Source organism: Oncorhynchus nerka, linkage group LG8, assembly GCF_034236695.1.
Source record: "Oncorhynchus nerka isolate Pitt River linkage group LG8, Oner_Uvic_2.0, whole genome shotgun sequence".
Taxonomy (NCBI): domain Eukaryota; kingdom Metazoa; phylum Chordata; class Actinopteri; order Salmoniformes; family Salmonidae; genus Oncorhynchus; species Oncorhynchus nerka.
The window spans coordinates 50,055,686-50,073,291 of record NC_088403.1 but is presented as its reverse complement, the minus strand read 5'-3'; positions in this window follow the sequence as shown (position 1 = coordinate 50,073,291).

Here is a 17,606-nt window from a genome sequence, read left to right as displayed (position 1 = left end):
ATTTTTTACTTGGATTAAATGTCATGAATTGTGAAAAACTGAGTTTAAATGTATTTGGCTAAGGTGTATGTAAACTTCCGACTTCAACTGTATGTATACTGTAGCTAAGAAAGTAATACTAAGTGTATGTTGTGTAGTAAACTGTTAGTAGCTCTTGTGCCTCACCCTAATCATTTGTCCCTTTCCCTTTTTTCATAGCTTAACCTACTGTTCTGACTTGGGGGTGCACATGTAGCCTATAGCCTGTTTTAATTAAATGTTATCATCAAATATTGTAAGAGCTTTCATTGTCTGCTTATATGTGCCCTTTATTTATCCTACGGTTCTGACTTGGTGTACAGGGAGAATACTGTAAGAACGGCCCATGTTCTGTATTCTGTCAGCCATATCAGCTATGTTTTTTTTAAGGCAGTAAATGAGGCTGAATTAACTGTTTCACCGCCAGACAAGACTCCGCTGATAGCCAGGTGTAGCGATGGTAAGGATTCATTTTATGGAGCTGAAACGAAAGCTCTGCTGTTGGGACAGCTTTATGTAGGCCCTAACAGTTTGTGGGCACCGTTTGTCACCATCATAGTGCAATTAATATATTGTTTAGTGTTGTGTAGTAGCTTTGCTGGCATGCATCTAAACCATTTTTGGGAGTTTGCCCCACCAAGATTTACATGCTAAAATCAACACTGTATACGGACCATCCTGTTCCAAACAGAGAGCCGAGCCATGTTATGTTAATATGAAATGAATTCATGCTCATAATGATGTCACGAAGTTTAATGTGTCAGATAAGTTGCTGTTCTCCATCACGATAGGGGGTTCTAGATGTTCTACAGAGGAGGGGAGGAAGGGAAAAAAGGCAGTTTGGGGTTCTAGATGTTCTACGGAGAAGGGGATGAAGGGAAAAGGCAGTTTGGGGTTCTAGATGTTCTACGGAGGAGGGGATGAAAAGCCAGTTTGGGGTTCTAGAAAGGGAAAAGCCAGATTGGGGTTCTAGATGTTCTAGGTTCAAGAAAGGGAAAAGCCAGTTTGGGGTTCTAGAAAGTGAAAAGCCAGATTGGCGTTCTAGATGTTCTAGGTTCAAGAAAGGGAAAAGCCAGTTTGGGGTTCTAGATGTTCAGCAGAGGTGGGGAGGAAGGGAAAGACCGTTTGGGATTCTAGGAAGGTATTTCTTTCTTTCTCTTATTTTCTTTCAGGGATAATTCTGAATGGGAAATTGTGATGATATTTGCCTGTGCTTGAGAGAAAAAAACTAAGCTCCAAAAAAAAAAGGCTAACAAAGAAATGTGCTGTTTTTTTTCTGAAGATGAAGTTGGAATTGTCCATTTATCAAAATCTCATAAAAAGAAGAGTTGTCTGGATGGATGGATGTCTGTGGGGAGGACAGACAGACAGACAGACAGACAGACAGACAGACAGACAGACAGACAGACAGACAGACAGGCAGGCAGGCAGACAGGCAGACAGGCAGACAGACAGACAGACAGACAGACAGACAGACAGACAGACAGACAGACAGACAGACAGACAGACAGACAGACAGACCCACCCACCCACCCACCCACCCACCCACCCAAACCCATGAAGGTTTTAACAACCACAACTCAGATATGCTGACATGGAATTCCATGTCGGGAACTCTGGCCTCTTTCTAGAGCTCCAACCTGAAGATCACTGACATCATGATACGATCTTGTTTTTTTCCGTGTTCCAAGATGTCTTGAAAGCACCATAAATCCAGAAAAAGCCAGACTTTGATGACAAAGTTTGATGGCAAAAGTTGCCAACAAGAAGGACCGGCGCGCCCCCCTTTTGTAGTCCCGAGGATCATTCTGGGTCTCAATTTACTGTTGAGAGTTAGAATAGTACAATACACGAAGTGCAATATCGATATTTGGTTGTGCATCAGCAGTTTTTATCTTGTTCTGACAGTCACTCAATTGACCCAATATTTTAGATTGGTAAGTTAGTCTAGCGGCCAGCTATCTACACTTGCGGTATTCATGGTCGAATTTCTCACTCTGATATCATAGATTTCTCACCACCCCATAGCAAAATGTGTAGAATTGCACAAAATGAATTATAACATTGCTAAATCTTCTCTCAACACCATAGCAAAATGTGTAGAATTGCAGAAAACGTGCTTTATAACTGCACCATTTTCTCAAAATGTGTATACATTTTTCAAGAGGGCGGCTGCTAAAATATTTTGCTTGCAAGGTTTTCTTTGTTTTTGACTATTTTATACATTGTAGAATAATAGTGAAGACATCAACACTATGAAATAACACACATGGAATAATGTATTAGCCAAAAAATTGTTAAACAATTCGATATATTAGATTCTTCAAAGTAGCCACCCTTTGCCTTGATTACAGCTTTGCACACTCTTGGCATTCTCTCAACCAACTTCACCTGGAATGCTTTTCCAACAGTCTTGAGGGAGTTCCTACTTATGCTGAGCATTTGTTGGCTGCTTTTCCTTCACTCTGCAGTTCAACATATCAGAAAAACCATCTCAATTTGGTTGACGCCGGGTGATTGTGGAGGTCAGGTGATTGTGGAGGCCAGGTCATCTGATACAGCACTCATCACTCTCCTTGGTCATATAGACCTTACACAGCCTGGAGGTGTGTTCTGGGTCATTATCCTGTTGAAAAAGAAATAATAGTCCCACTAAGCGCAAACCAGATGGGATGGCGTATCGCTGTAGAAAGATGTGGTAGCTATGCTGGTGAAGTGTGCCTTGAATTCTAAATAAATCACAGACATTGTCACCAGCAAAGCACCCACACACCATCACACCTCCTCCTCCATGCTTCATGGAAATGCGGAGATCATCTGTTCACCTTCCCTGTGTCTCTCAAAGACACGGTGGCTGGAACCAAAAATCTAAATTTGGACCAACGGACAGATTTCCACCGGTCTAATGTCCATTGCTCGTGTTTCTTGGCCCAAGCATGTCTCTTTTTCTTATTGGTGTCATTCAGTAGTGGTTTCTTTGCAGCAATTCGACCATGAAGGCCTGATTTGCGCAGTCTCCTCTGAACAGTTGATGTTGTGATGTATTACTTGAACTCTGAAGCATTTATTTGGGCTACAATCTCTGAGGCTGGTAACTCTAATTAACGTATCCTCTGCAGCAGATGTAACTCTGGGTCTTCCTTTCCTGTGGCATTCCTCATGAGAGCCAGTTTCATCATAGCACTTGATGGTTTTTGCGACTGCACTTGAAGAAACATTCAAAGTTCTTGAAATGTTCCGCATTGACTGACCTTCATGTCTTAAAGTAATGATGGACTGTTGTTTCTCTTTGCTTATTTGAGCTGTTCTTGCCATAATATGGACTTGTTCTTTTACCAAATAGGGCTATCTTCTGTATACCACCCCTACCTTGTCACAACACAACTGACTGGCTCAAATGCATTAAGAAGGAAAGAAATTCCACAAATGAACTTTTAACTTCTTATGGCTGGGGGCAGTATTGAGTAGTTTGGATGAATAAGGTGCCCAGAGTAAACTGCCTGCTCCTCAGTCCCAGTTGCTAATATATGCATAGTATTAGTATATTTGGATAGAAATCACTCTGAAGTTTCTAAAACTGTTTGAATGATGTCTGTGAGTATAACAGAACTCATATACAAAAAATCCAACCAGGAAGTGGGAAATCTGAGGTTGGTCGATTTTCAACTCAGCCCCTATTGAGGATACAGTGGGATTTTGGTCATCTTGCACTTCCTAAGGCTTACACTAGATGTCAACCGTCTTTAGATATTTGTTTGAGGCTTCTACTGTGAAGTGGGGGCGAATAAGAGGGGAATGAGTCAGAGGTCTGCCAGCAGTCACGAGCTGGTCAAGCGCATTCACATGAGAGGTAGCCTTGCTTTTCTGAAGACGAAGGAATTCTCCGGTTGGAATATTATTGAAGTTTTATGTTTAAAAACATCCTAAAAATTGATTCAATACATCGTTTGACATGTTTCTACAGACTGTAACGGAACTGTTTGACATTTCGTCTGCAACTAGTGAATGCGCTTCATGAGTTTTGATTTGTTCACCAAACGCGCTAACAAAAGTAGCTATTTGGACATAAATTATGGACATTATCGAACAAATCAAACAGTTATTGTCGAACTGGGATTCCTGAGAGTGCATTCTGATGAAGATCATCAAAGGTAAGTGAATATTTATAATGTTATTTCTGACTTCTGTTGACTGCACAATATGGCGGATATCTTTTTGGCTTGTTGGTTCTCTGAGCGCCATACTCAGATTATTGCATGGTTTGCTTTTTTGAAATCTGACACAGTGGTTGTATTAAGGAGAAGTTGATCTATATTTCCATGTATAACACTTGTATTTTCATCAACATTTATAATGAGTGTTTCTGTAAATTAATGTGGCTCTCTGCAAAATCACCAGATGTTTTTGGAACTACTGAACTACTGTGCCAATGTATACTGAGATTTTTTTAATATAAATATGAACTTTATCGAACAAAACATACATGTATTGTGTAACATGAAATCCTATGAGTGTCATCTGATGAAGATCATCAAAGGTTAGTATTTAATTCTATCTCTATTTCTGATTTTTCTGACTCCACTCTTTGGCTGGAAAAATGTCTGTTTTTCTGTGAATAGGCGCTGACCTCACATAATCGTTTGTGGTGCTTTCGCTGTAAAGCCTTTTTGAAATCAGACACTGTGGTGGGATTAACAACATGATTACCTTTAAAATGGTATAAGATACTTGTATGTTTGAGGAATTTTAATTATGAGATTTCTGCTGTTTTGAATTTGGCTCCCTGCACTTTCACTGGCTGTTGTCATATCGATCCCGTTAACGGGATCTCAGCCCTAAGAAGTTTTAACAAGGCACACCTGTTAATTGAAATGCATTCCAGGTGACCACCTCATGAATCTGGTTGAGAGAATGCCAAGATTGTGCAAAGCTGTCATCAAGGCAAAGGCTGGCTACTTTGAAGTATCTCAAAGGGAGGGACATGTCCCACCCATAAACACACATGGTCACAGAGACTCAAAAATTCCAGGAAGCTTGGCCCTAGGTGAAGTAAGTATTGTAGCTAACCGCTAGCTGACCACTAACTACAAACACACTGCTTCCCTCCGTTAGGGCTGCTCGTACATTACAGCGACCATTGTGATCAGCCAGGTGACAGGACAGTAGAGGGAAGTCTTTCAAAGAGTCAAACAGTGAATGAAGGGCATTTGAGATGGATGGATAGAGAGAGGAAGAGAGGAGAAAAGAAGGGATGAGATGAGATGCGGCCCTTAGAGCCCCCACATCGAAAAAAGAGTGAGTGCTCGAATGAGAGACCGCCACCGTCTGGTCGTCATGGAGACGCAGAGTCAATGCTTGTGTTCCGTTGCGTTGGCGGCAGCTCCACAGTTGAGCCCTCCCATGAAAGAGAGAGAGCGAGACAGATGAGTATTCTGGGATGGTGCCAAGACGAGGTAGAGGACACCGAGTTCAGACGGGCACCCGTCACAGACAGACAGTGATGCCATAAACCTAGAGGAAACAAGGGATAAAAAGAGAAGGGAGGGGAGGAGAGGGGGGGGGAGAGCTGAAGAGAGGGTGACAGGGATGGAGAGAGCAGCTTGGAGGCCAGTAGAAGACAACTGGTAGGTCTGTGGGAAGATCCAGAGGCCCCTGCCCTTCTCCTCCAATGGGTTTTGAGGAGGGGACCAGGAGAGGACCGCAAGGATTATGCAATTGAGATCTTCCCTCTGTCTGCAGTGTTTGGGCTGTTAGCCAAGCCTCCATCTGGTGTGTGTGTGTATGACCTGTGAACCTTAGTTGTAAAACTAGGCGGAGGGACATGTCCTCTGTACAGCAGCATCTTTTGGCTCTCACCCTCAGCCACGTGTTAGGTTGAGTGAAAGGAGCATGCAGACCCACACACACAGACTAGACAATTATAGGGCATTAACACATTAACAACAGGTGTGTGTTTACAGTGTCTATGTTATACTTATCAGTAGACTAAAGGGGAAAATGGAAAAAAAATGATTATGATACTGGGCACAGTCCATACTAAACCATCATTGTATTTGAGGAACCAAAATGTACAAAAAGCTTTTAACGTGTTTCAGAATTACTGGTATGTGTGTGTGGGGGATATTTTAAGCCTGTGTAGGGGGATTTCAAATGTATATTTATTAGATTTGAATCACTATTAAAAAGTTTAGACTGGACACATTTGAATACTTTTTATTTCATTTCCCATCTGTCGTTCATCACCTCCAACCCCCATGATGTAGCAGCATGTAACGGTGCTCACATCCATCGGTGCGTGGGTAATAATACAGGAAGTTTTCCTGCTTTATGACTTCCTCTCTGGCACGGACAGACAGGAGCTCACTCCATGTTTGTCACGGAAATAGCCAAGCTCTCCGAACCAGACACACTTAAATACACTGTGATACCAGTGGAGGCTCCTCAGAGGAGGAAGGGGAGGACAATCTTACTCAGTAAATTTCAGATTTTTAAAAACATTTTAAAACATTAAAAAAGTTATTATTTTTTAGATAATACAACCTATTGGAGCTCTGTCAGCATGAACTGACATGTTGTCAACCCAATCAAAGGATCAGATAATTAATCTAGTACTGAAAGCATAAGCTACAACTATCTAGCACCGCAGTGCATAAAATGTGGTGAGTAGTTGACTCAAAGAGAAAGACAATAGTTGAACAGTTTTGAACAAATGAATTTCTTCAAGAATTAAAGAGAAGCAGCAGCAGAGAGAGAGAGAGAGAGATCTAGCTATATTTCATTGCATTCTTTTCACTTACTTAGCTAGCTACTGCAGCTACCTAATTTAGCCTGCTCAAACACCTGGTGTAAGCTTTCGGTTTTATTAATTTATTGCCTCTTCCACCGGTGTAACTGCTAAACAGCTTGTTGTGCATTGTACTGCATGATTATAGCGGGTTTACTAACACGTTAGTCCTAGTAGCTATGTTGACTATGACGTTAGCTAATATAGTGACAACGATGTAGGCTGTGTGTAGTGGTTATGGTATGAAGGTTTGGCTTGGAAAGTTTTTATTTGCCTTACCTGAATTTGTCCAATAGAAACTATTCTTTGTAACTGTTTGGACTAATGACAAATTAGATCAGATAGATGCAGGCAAGAGTGTGCAAGGTGGTATTGTCTGTCACCTTGATTACTCCAATTTGTCTCCTGACCTGTGCATCTACGTTATAAACTTAACCTTCATAGGATAGGTTGTAGCAACCTCAGATAGGAAACATTTGAGTATCATGTAGTAGCCTAAACCGATCGCTGGTACATTGAGCTGGGTGGATGGAATATGGATGACAGTCATCCAATATGCTGTAATAAGGCAATGCTCATAAAACAACGGCACTGTGTGATACAGATCCTCATTCACATGACACACATCCAATGAAGACTTACTTAAATTTTTTGAGTTTTTCTTTCGCAAGACTCCTTAATTAAACTGGTCTTACATAGAACATTTTGCCAGGAATCAAACTCTACATTAGAATACCGTCTCCTTCCCATACTAAGATAGTGTGTTGTTTTTAAAGCTTTAGATTTCTGTCTTGTCTTGTGCGTTGGCACTAAGGAGATAAATGTGTTTTTCTAGACTGATAAAGATCGGAACTCGAGATGATAACCGTACTGTTTCGTACATTACAGTAACTCAGGTCGCAGTCGTAAATGAGAACTTGTTCTCAACTAGCCTACCTGGTTAAATAAAGGTGAAATAAATAAATACAAAATAATCACCCTTTCCTTCACATTCTCCTTGTTTAATCATTTCCATTCTATTTGGCGCACTTGTTTAACTTAATTTCTTATGAAAAGGTTGAGGGTAAACTTTGCTGCAGTGCAATCAGCAGAATTACTACAGTTCAAACTAACATGGAAATAGTCAAACCCAGCAAATCCAATACTTCTGGCATCTGAAGTAATTTGATCTGCAAATGCCACAGCAGACTCAACCATTACTAATGTATTTTCAGACCCTTTTTCTCGCCCCCCCAGCCTCCCCTCCTCCCTTCCACTCTTTCACATAGTGTACTTAGCCAAACAAAAAGCCTTTCTCTTTCTTTCCCTCCCTCCCTGCCTCCCTTTTCGCTCCCCCACCCCGTAATCGTACTGCATGGGGAATGTGGAAATCATTTTTGATGTGTCTAGTTTATGTAATGCTGCGTACGTAGTTAGCTCGGTTACTCTGTCATTTTTGTTTCAGAGAGAGTAAGAGAATGAGTTAGAAAACATAAAACTGCCACATGGAGCGAGGGAGGGACAGGGAGTAAGAGAGGGAGGAGAAGAAGGAGGAGGGGAAGAGGAGGAGATGACTGGGAGGCCTCTATGCTTTATTTTCCTTGAAAGCTCCCTGAAAACCACAGACACATGGTACAGAATTCCCCTCAGAGTGAGAGAAGGGGGGGGGGGGGGCAGGGGAGGCAGTTTTAAAGAGAAAACACGTCACACACACACACACACAGATACATACACACAGATGCATGCACACACACACACTTGCACATACACATTCATAGGCATGCACACGCTCATGTGCACACAGAGAGAGAGCTTAGAAAGACCTGTCAGTTTACCTTTGCTTTGTAACATTCCAAATCAGACAGGCATAGTTCATGGGACAAGAAAATACTCCCCTTACACAATATGGCTTTAATGGGTTTGAACTCTGTCGGAGACTTTAATGGGGAAGTGGACTGTTCCACTTTCCAGAATTGGGGGCTGTAGGGGAGTTGCATGAATCCAATGTACAATGTATTTCAACTTGATTGACAGATCCCTCAAGCTTCCCCCTAGCCTTGGCCCCCCACTGCTGGATCCTGAATGGAAGTGGGTATTTTGGTGAGGCTCACTCGCTGGGAAAAGGTTAAGGGTCATCCTTCATAAATGACTGTTAGCGGTGTAATTTGAGCAATAGCATGGACACATGGAACCGTGCTAAACCACTGGTGGCTGGACCAAAGCAACAACATCCCTGTACTTGTGAAATGTTTGAGTCTTGTTGATTCCGACTGTGGAAAACTCACAGTAAAAATCAACCAAACTAAACTGAGGCCTATGGCTATTCTAGCAATAATGGTTATTATCCAGTAAGTATTATGTGCAATGAATGTGTTTTATAGTTTTCTTTCATCTTTTTGAGTTGTGTTCTTTCCATATTTCTCCAGATTCCTGTAGCAAGTAACCTAACATGACACTTCTTCCACTAGGGGAAACCAAAGGGAAATGACAAGGGAAAAAAACACCCAATTTAGTTTTCAATGGTATCACATGCCACCTTGTGGATAAACTAAGCACTTGGAAAAAGTGAACATCAGTCACAGACTCCAATGCAAGTCTAGACATGCTATGATGATGCTTCAACTGGACTGCATTTAGGCCTATGTCATCTTGTCAAGAAAGAACATTGTCGATTTAAATCAGGTTATTCTTAATCTGACACAGTGACAGATTTATGACAACCTTTCAACTCATTTTTCCATCTCAATTGACCTATTTTTCCATCTCAATTTGTGTGTTCTCTTTCTGGCAGCAAGGTCAAGTGAACACAAATTAACCACATTTACAGACTGTCTTTTGATAATAGAATTTGTAAAATAGACTCTCATTTTGGCATTATCATAAAATGATAATGTCATTTCGTTGGACATCATCATAAAAATCATTTCTTACAAAGGGTTGAAAAAAAATGCTTTCCATGTTGTTTGTCAACTCAGGGACCAGCATGCCAAATCCTCCCCACTCCTCAAGCCCTGATAAGGGATGGAAAGTCTGTGTAAGCTGATTGTAGAGGGCCTCTCTGGCTAAAGGGGACTAAACTGATGGGAAAACTATCATTTATCAATAACAAAAAGAGTCCAATGTCTTTCTCCTCCATAATTTCCCCTAACTAATACTCCCCATGACAATATAAAGACATTCTTCCTAAACAACCCTGATGTTATGTTCAGTGGACCATGGATTCATCCCAAATGGTACCCTATTCCCTATATAGTCCACTACTTTTGGCAAGGGCCCATTGGCCTCCAGTCAAAAGTAGTGCACTAAATAGGGAATAGGGTGCCATTTGGTACGAATTTCATGTCTGACCCTTGGAGGTTTCCCACATTGAAAAATGCATTGGTTTTATTTTAGAATGGGCCTCTTGGGGTGAGATGTTAAAACATTATTTATTATAATCTATCATTTTGTCTGTTTACTGTATTTTGTCCTTGGGATGTCAGTGCTTGAAGTGTATAACTGCTGGTTAATACAGTCTATTAATAGGTTTATAGGCTAAGCCCATGCCAGATATGGAATGTAGTGAAGTAAAAGTTGTCAAAAATATAAATAGTCAAGTGCAGATACCCATAAAAACTACTATAGTAGTACTTTAAAGTATTTATACTTAAGTACTTTACACCACTGAAATGTACAAGCACAACAATATTCTGAATAAATACTTGGGAACAGGGCTATGGGGCCAGGTCAAATCTTTCATGAATTCAAACCAGACTTTATTAAGGAGAGAACCTGCAGATGTCCTCAAATAGTTGAGTTCTGATGCCTCTTCAAATTGAGGCAGTCAGTAGACTGCAGAGGGCACATCCGACCCATCTTAAGGTACATTTTTTTCACTTCTCATGCCCCGTTTCACACTAATGAAGACCCCTACCTTACTTTGGACATCCCGTTTGACACTACTGACATCCACCTCTCCACTCTGAACAGCATCAGTTTCACTGGGGAACAGTGGGAGTGGGACAGCCTTCAGGTCCCCTCCTTTACCTTGGGGCGACCCCGACCTTCTGGGTGTTGGTTGATCCTTGTCCAATGCACCTCTATCTTGGCCTGACGCTGGGGTATTGGATGTTTGGCTTTACACTGGGTCTGGAGCCTCCCCTGGGTCGGACTCCACTGAAAGAGGCACTTCCTTGGATATCGTTGGAGGGAGAGGAGGCATCGGAGGAGGAAAGATGATTTTGGCCCTTCACATGCTTTCCCTTGACAGGTTTTGCCCTTTATAACGCTGCTGGTGGGGTTGCGACTCTCAGCGAGTTCAGTGGTGCTTGGATCTGGTTGGATTTGGACACCGGGAGGGCTTGGGTGGACACTGGAGGCAGAGGTGGGTGTAACTGGGGGTGGATGCTCTTCACTGGCCTCAACTGATCCAGAGACAGGTGGAACCTTACTGGGGGTGGGGGTGATTGTGGTGAGAGGCACATTTTGGGCACAGAGGTCAGCATCTTTTTTTGTCCTGGGTTTTGTCCCTGCTTTGCCCATATGTTTTTGGAAGCCCATGAAAGCCTAGCCGTTCCAACTTTTTGTGAGTTTACCAGTTTTGTACCTAATGGGATTGCTTGACATTTCGTTGCTTTCTAAGTCATGTGGGGTAGACTTGTGGTCTTCATAACTAGAGTGATCATCAACAGTTTTGTGAGATAGAGCACTACTTTGGCTCTGATCGGCTGTTGTACTAGTGGAGGTGGGCTGGATTTCAGCAGGGGAAGATCCAACATGGCTGCCTAAGGACCTAGTTTAGCCTGGGAGCTTTATGTCCAGATCACATTCATTCTGTTTGGACCAAGAACCTTTGGGCCTTCTGTAAATTCCAGACTCAAACTTTTCGAATTTAGTCTTGAAAGGGGCTGAGCGTATTGGACCCGGTTTAGCCTCTCCAGTGGTAGAACTGACATGGACATCATTGTTGCTGGGAAGACCAGAGCTTGGCTGGATGTTATTTAGACTCACTCTGGGGAAATGGTGGTTGGGTTGGGGCTGGTTTGAATCCCTTGAAAACATGGCAGTTTTAGCATTGTTATCCTTGCAAGGCGTGTAGCTGAGAAACCAAGGCCTACTGACTCTCTGGGTAGAGCGAGGCATATCGGAGGTAGTAGTCTGCACTTCTGAAGAAGACATGAATGCAGGCTGCTTCAAACAGAAGTATCAGAAGATTGTTGGACCACACTGGAGATGGAAGTTTCAGTGATAGGCACATTCTGGATTGCAGCATTAGTGCCCTCCATCTGTAGTGAAGCAGAACTGCAGAGAGGTGCATTGAACCCCTTTGAGCAGAGACACTCTGAAGTTCTTGAATTGCCTGAGACCTGACGTAGGAGCTGTGGTCGGTGTCAGACCATACCACTTTAGGAGTAGGTTGCACTTTTCTATGTTAATTTCCACCATGTGCGGAGTCTGTATTGCTAGAGACAAGGTTATCTTCTGCGGACATAAGTTGGACTCCTCGTGGGCCTGATTTGAATGTCCTTGGGACTAGAGTATCGATTGGGCGGGGGAAGCTGTATTGGAAGCTACTCTATTCCTTGGGTCAAAGCCATACTTTTTGAATATGGATACCTACTGACAGAACCCATTTTCATGTCCCTAGGTGTACCATGGTTTATCTCCAGCCAGTACTTTGACTTTGCAGTGTTTGTGTTGATTGAAGGTCTAATAGCAGCAGAGGGTTGGTCTTCTTCACTCACGATGGGAGCCAATGTTGTCTTGGGAGCTTGATATTGGAACCCTCTGAACCCAAAGTGTGTGTTGACGTTTGTGGATCTTTCAGGTTTGTAACAGCATGTGGCTTCTCCATTCTGATCTTTGGCTCCTCCGTTGTGTGACCTCTGGCGGCTCCGTTGTGTGACTTCTGGCTCCTCCGTTTTGTGACCACTGGTTCCTCCGTTTTGTGTCCTCTGGCTCCTCCGTTTTGTGACCACTGGTTCCTCCGTTTTGTGTCCTCTGGTTCCTCCGTTTTGTAACCACTGGTTCCTCCGTTTTGTGTCCTCTGGTTCCTCCGTTTTGTGACCACTGGTTCCTCCGTTTTGTGACCTCTGGTTCCTCCGTTTTGTGACCACTGGTTCCTCCGTTTTGTGTCTCCTGGTTCCTCCGTTTTGTGACCACTGGTTCCTCCGTTTTGTGTCCTCTGGTTCCTCCGTTTTGTGTCCTCTGGCTCCTCCGTTTTGTGACCACTGGTTCCTCTGTTTTGTGACCTCTGGCTCCTCCGTTTTGTGACCTCTGGCTTCTCCGTTTTGACCTCTGGCTCCTCCGTTCTGACCTCTGGCTCCTCCGTTCTGACCTCTGGATGAGTTTCTTAGCCCAAAACAAACAGTAGCTACTCTTGGTTTTCAAAGACTGGCCACGGGCAGGACTATAAGGTGCAGTTTTTCTCTCTGCAGGCTCAGAGGTCCTTGGGTGGGTTGAGTTGCAGTGGGAGTTAAGGAAAGAACCAAACCTACTATGAGGTTGAATTCTGCTGAAAGCACTTCTAGCCTGAGTATCTACCACTTTACCAGGGGAATAGCATATAGGGCCACCTCCACTTTGGGCAAAGCTAGCACTGTCAATTATGGAAGGGTTTGGTGATACTAGTAGTATGTTGGGCTTCACTGATACTGTAGCATCTACTTTTAAAAAAAAAAGCTGATTGGCTCAAAGTTGGTGGGTGCACTTGTTCCTGTCGTCCATTTGCAGACTTAAAGGATATAGGGTACAATTGAGAGCCTATGTAGCCATAGCCGCCTTGCGACATATCAGATCTTCCCGGCCCATGAACACTGGGGTTTCCTTCACTTTGGGTAGAAGAGGAGGCACCAAATCAACTGATGGTCTTCACTCCTTCACTAGTGCCCTTATGAGTGGTTTCAGAGGTGCTAGAAGTGGGTTGGGATTCCCCTGAAGAGGTAGGAAAACAGAATGTTTCTGTACTTGGGTTTATCATTGTTGCTTACAGGGTGTTCAGCCTGTTGTGCTGGGATGGGGGTGTGTTCAATGACAGGAGACCCAAATCTGTCCTTGACAGGTTGCAAACTACTAGGGGCAACATGGCTACTTTGTATCACAGGGTTTTTGACTGACTGAAAGGTAGCGGAGGCACCCCAGGTTCTGGGGACAATTGGGCTACCTAGGCTATAAGGGTAGGTACGGTAATGGACAGTCTTTTTAGCCAGAGAGCTATTTGGGAAATCTCCTAGAATGACTGTTGGGGGGGCTAATACTACTCTCCATCAGGGGGACCCTCTCTGGTTGGCCACAATGTTGTTGGTCCCAGGTTGGATTCCTGATCTCAGGCTTAAGATCCTCTGAGCCAGGTCAGTTTGGAGACGGTTGGGGACCGGTTGACTAGGGCTAAGTCTCAGGCTGTGGCTAGGGTTGTAGAGAGGCCTCCAGCTTCTGAGCTCCTCTGTGCCTAGAGAACATCCTTTTTCCTGTACTTTTCTCCTGCTTATGGCTACAGGGAAATGAATACGATTTTTTTTAGTATTCAGACATTTATAATGAACACGTAAACGTGTTTTATGAAAATTAAGTTTCATAAAACACATTTAAGTGTTCATTATAAATGTCTGAATACTAAAACCTCAATCAACACATTAGTGATTATCAAGTTATGGTATTAATTGCCTTGCTGAATTAAATGGACAATGTGTTATAAGTAGTGCCCAGAGTTTTTTGTCCTTACATGACATTTAATATTTGTTTATAGGTCACTAATAAAGTAAGATAAGGCAGATATGGAAGTTCATTGAGCTTGTTGATGTTTTCAAACACATAGCCTAAACCATCATATCTGGTCAAGGTAAACAATTTCATGTCACAAGATATCTTGAGGTCGAGCATTGACAATTTGATAAACACAAATCACGTAAGGACACAATCAGAACAATAACCCTGTGTGCCTGGATATTGTTAAACATTTGCCCAACTCTTGTGTATTTAGGTCTATAAGACAAACAAAAACTATTTGAACTTTATGGACATAGGTCTAAATGACCCAAAACAACCTTTGCTCAATTTCTATGCAATAAGATAAGCATGATAATTCAATCAAATCAAGCTTTATTTATACAGCACATTTCAGGCATGGAAGGAGATGCAGTGTGTTTAACAGGAAAAAAATCTATAAAAACCAAATAAAAGCTGAAATATTTACTGCACAACAAACATATGGTAAAAAAATAAAAGAATTACACAAACTGAACGAAAGGCACCATAAGGAAAAGCAAAGCTATTCCAGAGGCTGGGGGGATAATAAGTAAAGGCTGCCTCTACATGCCTCTTGATCCGGGGCTTTAGGATAGTTAAAAGGCCAGTATCAGAGGACCTGAGGGACCTACTGGGTACATAACTTAAAAGCATGTCTGACATGTATTGGGGTGCACAATCATGGATTGATTTAAAATCAATAGAAGAATCTTCTAATGAATTATAAAATTCACAGGCAGCCAGTGCAGAGATCTTAAAACCCGTGTCATATGTGCTCTCCATCTGGTCTTGGTCAGTACCCGTGCTGCAGCATTCTGTATGTTTTACAGTGCAGAGATCTTAAAACCTGTGTAATGTGTGCTCTCCATCTGGTCTTGGTCAGTACCCGTGCTGCAGCATTCTGTATGTTTTACAGTGCAGAGATCTTAAAACCCGTGTAATGTGTGCTCTCCGTCTGGTCTTGGTCAGTACCCGTGCTGCAGCATTCTGAATGTTTTGCAGTTGATCAATGGCTTTCTTGGGTCTTCCAGAGAGACATCAGAGACTGTAACATTCTTTTTTTCACGGAAACATGGCTTACTTGAGACACGCTATCAGAGTCAGTACAGCCACCTGGTTTCTTCACGCATCGCGTCGACAGGAACAAGCATCTCTCTGGTAAGAAGAAAGGCAGGGGTGTATGCCTTAAGAGAATTCTCTTGTGTATCTATTCTCCGTCGTGTATATTCCCCCCAAGCAGACACATTGACAGCCCTAAAAGAACTTCATTCAACTCTATGTAAACTAGAAACCACATATCCTGAGGCTGCATTTATTGTAGTTATGGATTTTAACAAGGCTAATCTGAAAACAAGGCTTCCTAAATTCTATCAGCACATCGATTGCGCAACCCTGGCTGGCAAAACACTAGATCATTGTTATTCTAACTTCCGCGACGCATATAAGGCCCTCGCCCTCCTCTCTCTCTCTCTCTCTCTCTCTCTCTCTATATATATATATATATATATATATATATATATATATATATATATATACACTAAACAGTAAACAGTACGGGAAACAAAATCGAACCTTGTGGAACGCCACATGTGATATGTATTATCTTAGTTATGTTCACCAAGGGTGACAAAAACTCTTGATCGTTTAAATACAATTGAAGTCAGAAGTTTACATACAGTTTGGTTGGAATCATTAAAACTAGTTTTCAACCACTCCATACATTTCTTGTTAACAAACTAAAGTTTTGGCAAGTCGGTTAGGACATCTACTTTGTGCATGACACAAGTAATTTTTCCAACAATTGTTTACAGACAGATTATTTCACTTATAATTCACTGTATCACAATTCCAGTGGGTCGGAAAATTCCAGGAAATGATGTCATGGCTTTAGAAGCTTCTGATAGGCTACTTGAAATAATTTGAGTCAATTGGAGGTGTACCTGCGGATGTATTTCAAGGCCTACCTTCAAACTCAGTGCCTCTTTGCTTGACATCATGGAATAATCCAAATAAATCAGCCAAGACCTCAGAATTTTTTTTGTAGACCTCCACAAGTCTGCTTCATCCTTGGGAGCAATTTCCAAATGCCTGAAGGTACCACGTTTATCTGTACAAACAATAGTACGCAAGTATAAACACCATGGGACCACGGAGCCGTCATAACGCTCCGGAAGGAGACGTTCGTCTCCTAGAGATGAACGTACGTTGGTGCGAAAAGTGCAAATAAATCCCAGAACAATAGCAAAGGACCTTGTGAAGATGCTGGAGGAAACAGGTAGGTACAAAAGTATCTATATCCACAGTAAAACGAGTCCTACATCGACATAACCTGAAAGGCCGCTCAGCAAGGAATAAGCCACTGCTCCAAAACCGCCATAAAAAAGCCAGACTACAGTTTGCAACTGAACATGGGGACAAAGATCGTAATTTTTGGAGAAAACAAAAATAGAACTGTTTGGCCATAATGGCCATCGTTATGTTTGGAGGAAAAAGGGGGAGGCTTGCAAGCCGAAGAACACCATTCCAACCGTGAAGCACGGGGGTGGCAGCATCATGTTGTGGGGGTGCTCTGCTGCAGAAGGTACTGGTGCACTTCATAAAATAGATTGCATCATGAGGAAAGAAAAGGATGTGGATATATTGAAGCAAAATCTCAAGACATCAGTCAGGAAGTTAAAGCTTGGTCGCAAATGGGTCTTCCAAATGGACAATGACCCCAAGCATGCTTCCAAAGGTTTTGCAAAATGGCTTAAGGACAACAAAGTCAAGGTATTGGAGTGGCCATTACAAAGCCCTGACCTCAATCCCATAGAAAATTAGTGGGCAGAACTAAAAAAGCATTTCTGAGCAAGGAGGCCTACAAACCTGACTCAGTCACACCAGCTCTGTCAGGAGGAATGGGCCAAAATGTATCCAACTTATTGTGGGTAGCTTGTGGAAGGCTACCTGAAACGTTTGACCCAAGTTAAACAATTTAAAGGCAATACTACAGAATACTAATTGAGGGTATGTAAACTTCTGACCCACTGGGAAGAAATAAAAGGTGAAATAAATCATTCTCTGTACTATTATTCTGACATTTCACATTCTTAAAATAAAGTGG